Here is a 6,547-nt window from a genome sequence, read left to right on the forward strand (position 1 = left end):
AGGGTAAGTGGAAAGTTAAATAGACCCTTTCTCATGCCTTGGTAATTTTTTATCGACACTGAAACAGTAAAAGGTAAAGTTGATTAGAGCGGATTTTGAATTCACCTCATAGTGTTGACAGAAGAAATGCCGTAAAGTATTGTGTCGCACGTACAATCGTTCTGCCAGCTTAATAAATTGGTTAATGAAACTGCATTTAATCCTCTTGTAATTTCGCCGTAATGAAAATAAGAATCAGTTTTATGGTGTTTCAAATACAGCTCATTGCGTCCTTTACAAAGAAATAATTTTTCTTACTTTATCATACTACCTTCTTAATTTAATTAAGCTTTTCCTCGTTAATGAATTAATTAATTAGTTCTCTAAAAATCGATGGTTCCTAAAGTATTTGAAGAGTTCCAAAACAATGAATAAATAATTGTAAAGAACAATTGCTATATTAAATGCAATTCTTATATTAAATACAATCCTAATATTAAATACAAATCTTATATTAAATACAATTCTTATATTAAATGCAATTCTTATATTAAATAGAAAAAATAGAAATACATTTCAAATATCACATTCTTACTGGAGGAAAATGATAAAAATAAAAGCTTGAGTGAAATGTGAGCTTTCATTACTTTTTGAACAACATTACCGCATATACTTGTATGTATGTATGTATGTATGTATGTATGTATGTATGTATGTATGTATGTATGTATGTATGTATGTATAGGCGCAGGAGTGGTTGTGTGCTAAGTAGCTATAGGCTCAGGATTAGCTGTCTCGTAAGTAGCTTGCTTACCAACCACATGATTTCGGGTTCAGTCTCACTGCGTGACACCTTGGGCAAGTGTTTTCTACTATAGCTTCGGGTCTACCAAAGCCTTGTGGATGGATTTGGTAGACGGAAACTGAAGGAAGCCCGTCGTATATATATATATATTTGTGGTGTGTGTGTGTGTATTTGTGTGTCTGTGTTTGTCCCCGTTTACGTCCCCGTAAATTAGCGGTTCGGCAAAAGAGACCGATAGAATAAGTACTAGGCTTACAAAGAATAAGTCCTGGAATCGACTAAAAGTGGTGCTCCAGCATGGCCACAGTGAAAAGATTGAAATAAGTGAAAGAATAATATAAATAAAAAGTTAAAAAGTATGTATGTGTGTGTGTGTGTGTGTATGTATAAGTGTATGCGCATGTGTATGTGTGTGTGTTGCTGCGTGCGTGAGTATGTGCGTGGGCGCGCACTTGTGCGTGCGGGTGTGAGGATATGTTTGCTTAATCTGTCTGGTGGTTATAAATATATTGGAATAGATATTTGCGTGCGAGTGTGTGTGTGTATATATATATATATATATATATATATATATATATACACACACACACATATATATATATATATGTGTGTGTGTGTGTGTGTGTATGTACGTGTGTAAGTGTATGTGCATGTATGCATGTTATGTATATATATATATGTATGTATGTAGATATTAATACATGTATATATGTATATAGACATGTAAATATACGTGTCTGTACGTTCGTGTGTGTCTGCGTGTGTACGTGTGTCTGCATGTGTGTGTGTGTGTGTGTGTGCATTTATGCATATGTTTGAATAGAAACAAAGATACTCGAAGCATGCATATATACCTACATGCACATCTACATAGGGACACATCGTTTTTATTTTTAGATCGAAGACACAAAAGATTGCCAAGAATCTTCTTGATAACACGATGTACTTGAACGTCCAACTCGCTTTTTGGAGATTTGCAAACAATGAACGCACCTGATACCAAGAAAAGTTTAAGAAGAGAATAATTCCTGTATACCATGATAATTTAACTCTTATACGAACATTATTCAATGCATGTGATACAGGTTTGGTTTGAATGTTGAGTGGTGAATAAGGTCACTTTGCTACCATGTGGCTTCCGGTTGAGTTTCACTGCATAGCATTTTGGGCAAGTATCTGCTACAATAGTCCCAGTCCGACCAATACCTTGTGAGTGAATTTGGTAAACGGAAACTATGCAGAAGCCCATTGTATATATAAATGTGTGTGTGCATGCCTCTGATTTTCTGTTTGTCACCGCCCAACACTTGACAAGTGGTGTTGGTTTGTTAACATTGTTTCGGCAAAAGATAAAGTACCAGACTTAAAACGCAAATAAGATCTGGGGTCGACTTGTTCGACCAAAACTCTTCAAGACAATGCCCCAGCCTGACCGCAGTCCAATGACTGAAACAAGTAAAAGAAATGAATTACTTAACCTAAACTGATGATTAAAGCGGTTTCAACTGTGACTATTCAGTCCATATTTTATTTTATTTTACCATATAGGTAAAATAAGGCATAGGAGTGGCTGTGTGGTAAGTAGCTTGCTTACCAACCATATAGTTCTGGATTCAGTCCCACTGCGTGACACCATGGCCAAGTGTCTTCTACTATAGCGTCGAGCCGACCAAAAAATTGTGAGTGGATTTGGTAGACGGAAATTGAATGAAGCCCGTCGTATATATGTATATATATATGTATGTGTGTGTATATGTTTATGTGTCTGTGTTCCCCCCCCCAACATCGCTTGACAACCGATGCTGGCCTGTTTACCGATATAATATAGTACTAGGCTACAAAGAATAAGTCCTGGGGTCGAGTTGAACGACTAAAGGCGGTGCTCCAGCATGGCCACAGTCACATGACTGACACAAGTAAAGGAGTAAAAGAGTACAGTATACCCTTTACTGGTAAGGGCTCAATAAGGCGAAAACATCGGCACCGCTCACAGTACTGCCAAGCACCAGACACACACACTGTACAACTTCATTTCTAATTTTAAATAATTTAAATTCTGAGATTGTCTTCCTTAATTTTCTTGTCGAGAATTATTAATATAATAATTCAATTTTATTATTATTTTTTTTTCTCTCTAGTTTCAGCTCAGAGCTGCGGCCATGCTGTGGTCATGCTGTGGCCATGCTGATGCACCGCCGTTTAAATTATTATTATTATTATTATTATTATTATTATTATTATTATTATTATTATTAGTATTATTAATATTATTATTATTATTATTATTATTATTATTATTATTATTATTATTATTATTAGTATTAGTATTATTTTGCATCTTTGGAACAAGTCTTGCAAATAAAGTTTGTTGACTCACTATATTATATAAAAAATGTTTTGCTTTGCATTTCATAATATGTTATTATATTGATATTATTATTATTATTATTATTATTATTATATTATTATTATTATTATTATTATTATTAACATTTTATTATTATTATTATTATTATTATTATTATTATTAACATTTTATTATTAACATTATTATTAACATTATCTTTATCTTATTATCTTTGTTTAATCATGTGATGGGAAGGACTTCGCACACGCACAGTCACTTTTCGTTTTCTTTTTTTTATCTTTTCACTTTTTGCATTTGCAATTTGATTTTCGTCAAACATTTTTTTTTTTCAGTTTTCATCACTGGGTTTAATGGATGTTTAATAAACTGCCACTTCTCTATGCGCATAAGAGATACAGACGCGCGCGCTTGCACACGACACACACACACACCACATACAGACATACACACATATACACACACAAACACACACATTCACACAACCAACCAATATGTATACAAAAATTGTTGCATATGTATATATATATATATATATATATATATATATATATATATATATATATATATATATATATTATATATATATATATATAATATATATATTATATATATATATACATAAGTAGATAATAGATAGATAGATAGATAGAAGATGGGTAGATACACATATATATGTATGTATGTATCTATGCCTCTCCTTCTCTCTCTCTCTCTCTCTCTCTCTCTATATATATATATATATATATATATATATAACGGGAAGCTTTATGAAAATAAACAAAAGACGAAGGCAGGTGGAATACAAACAAACAATTGTATTAGTATGGGGCTCAGGAATATAAATAAAACAAGTCTTTTACGTTTCGAGCCTACGCTCTTCAATATACATATATAAATATATATATATATATATATATATATATATTATATATATAATATATCTTTTATATATATATATATATCTTTTATATATATATATATATACTTGCATACACACATACTTACATAAATACATATATGTACGTATATATGTATGCGTGTAAGTGTGTTTTAATTATTCCAGTCTTTACAAATTCCAGCGGAAGATTTTACTCTACAAATATACCGGGATACAGAAATCTTCACAAATGCTGACTTAGTTTTTTCCACCACCTATCCATCCATCTCTCCATCTATCTATCTATCTATCTATCTATCTATCTATCTATCTATCTATCTATCTATCTATCTATCTATCTATCTATCTATATACGTATATGTGTGCGTGTATGCATGTATGTATATAACTGTGTTTTCCCCTCCATCTTTCTATCATTTCTCTCGTTGTTTCGATAAAAATACATGTTGCATACATGTATATTCCATGAAAAGGAGAAAGCGATTGTAAGAAATGTTGTTCAAGAGAAATATCGTAACTGCTACTGAATCTATAGTTGGCTAAGATCAGTTATGCTATATTTTGACATGGCTTTTATGTGGTGTGCCACGAGCACATATTCTCTCTTTATTTTCTTTATCTATATCTCCCCTCCTTACTCACGATAACAATTATTATTATTTTATTATTATTATTATTATTATTATTATTATTATTATTATTATTATTATTATTATTATTTAGTAGTTTTATTTTTATAGCGTGCTTTCACTTCACTACCGAGCGCAGCTGTGTGTGCCGCAGGTATGTGCTGTGATTTGTTGTGATGCTCTGATGGTTATTGTATGGAAAGTGTTCTGCGTAGGATGTGTGCAGTGCCTAGTAGTGCAATTCCGTGCAATTATTATTATTATTATTATTATTATTATTATTATTATTATTAATATTACAGTATGTTCCCCTTTCACAGTCTTCAATATGGCTCATTCTGGCTGTGAATCCACAGGAAAGACGATATGTGTTCGTGATTTTATCTTTTTTTCTAGAATCTATGGCGTTCGTTGGCAATGTCCGTTTTTATTGCTCGTGGGACAACAAGTACAGTAGTAGCAACAACAGCAACAACAAGTAAAATGAAATAAAGCTATGGAAACATTTATAAGAATTTAGAAACTTCGAGAGAACGTGAAATGGTTCGTTTTAAACGGTGGAACTCGATATAGATAAAAATTATCAATAATAGCATGTATGATTTCGACTTTTCTATTCTGGAGATTTTTTAACCAGACATTTACACGCTGTTATTTATAGCTTCAACTGCTTCAAGTTCCACCGCTAAAAACAAGCTATGGAGAGTTTTAATGGAGACAAAGAAATAATCTCTTTTTTTTTTAACAAAGCTGTTAATTATCTTAATGCTTAATCTTTCAAAAAAATATAAACCACACAACTACAACAATAGCAACAAGAACAAGAACAACAACAACAATGATATCAAGAATAAAACAGAATCATCGGGAACGATTTTTATTTTCTCTATCTGCTCTTTATCTTTGTGAAATAACAGTGTTTTAAATTTTCCACTGATCTTTATCGCTAATTTTCCTTTTAATATATTCGTTTATTCTGTGTAAAAAGTTTTGTATCTGTGACACATTTGCTAAAATATTAAATATAAACAAAAACTACTCACGGTCATTGGTGCGTCAATTGATTTTTTCTTTTTCTTTCTATTATCATGTTACACAAACAAGATGAAGATGCTGGCAGAGTCGCTAGTACGCCGGGCGAAATGCTTAGCGGTATTTCGTCTGCCGTTACGTTCTGAGTTCAAATTCCGCCGAGGTCGACTTTGCCTTTCATCCTTTCGGGGTCGATGAATTAAGTACCAGTTACGCACTGGGATCGATGTAATCGACTTAATCCGTTTGTCTGTCCTTGTTTATCCTCTCTGTGTTTAGCCCCTTGTGGGTAGTAAAGAAATAGGTATTTCGTCTGCCGTTACGTTCTGAGTTCAAATTCCTCCGAGGTCGACTTTGCCTTTCATCCTTTCAGGGTCGATAAATTAAGTACCAGTTACGCACTGGGGTCGGTGTAATCAACTTAATCCGTTTGTCCCCTCTATGTTTAGCCCCTTGTGGGCAGTAAAGAAATACATCGCACACCCTATGCTATTGTCTTATTTTATTGACACCGAAGGAATTAAAAGCAAAGTTGTCACCACCATTCAAAATGGCTGGCCTTTGAATCCTGCAACGGACCGCCACCACCCTCTCAGGGTAGGTGGGGATAATGTTGTTTGTTCGGTCACTTATACGCCATGGAAATCGGTAATCACTTTTATGAGATGCAGAGTTCAAAAAATATATTCTTTTAATATACAAATGTATATTTGTCCTTAGATCGCAGAATTGGTGGAGTGCTGAGAAAATATCTTGTGCTATTTAGACCCCTCTTGAGTTCTAATCTTGTGAGAGTAAATTTTGTCTTTTCGGGATCACTAAATGAAGTACCAAGG

The 6,547-nt window shown here is 33.0% G+C and overlaps 1 protein-coding gene across 1 annotated transcript in view; it reads left to right on the top strand.

The window, feature by feature from the left end:
• The window catches only part of LOC115215156 (visual pigment-like receptor peropsin), a 411,604-nt gene extending 405,928 nt beyond the window's left edge, over positions 1 to 5,676 (top strand). Inside the window, exon 7 of the transcript XR_005000308.1 lies at positions 4,982 to 5,676. The gene's annotated coding sequence lies outside the window, so the exon portion shown is untranslated. The remainder of the gene's footprint in view (positions 1 to 4,981) is intronic.
• Positions 5,677 to 6,547: the final 871 nt, after the last annotated feature.

This window comes from Octopus sinensis, linkage group LG8, assembly GCF_006345805.1.
Source record: "Octopus sinensis linkage group LG8, ASM634580v1, whole genome shotgun sequence".
In the NCBI taxonomy this organism is placed as follows: Eukaryota; Metazoa; Mollusca; class Cephalopoda; order Octopoda; family Octopodidae; genus Octopus; species Octopus sinensis.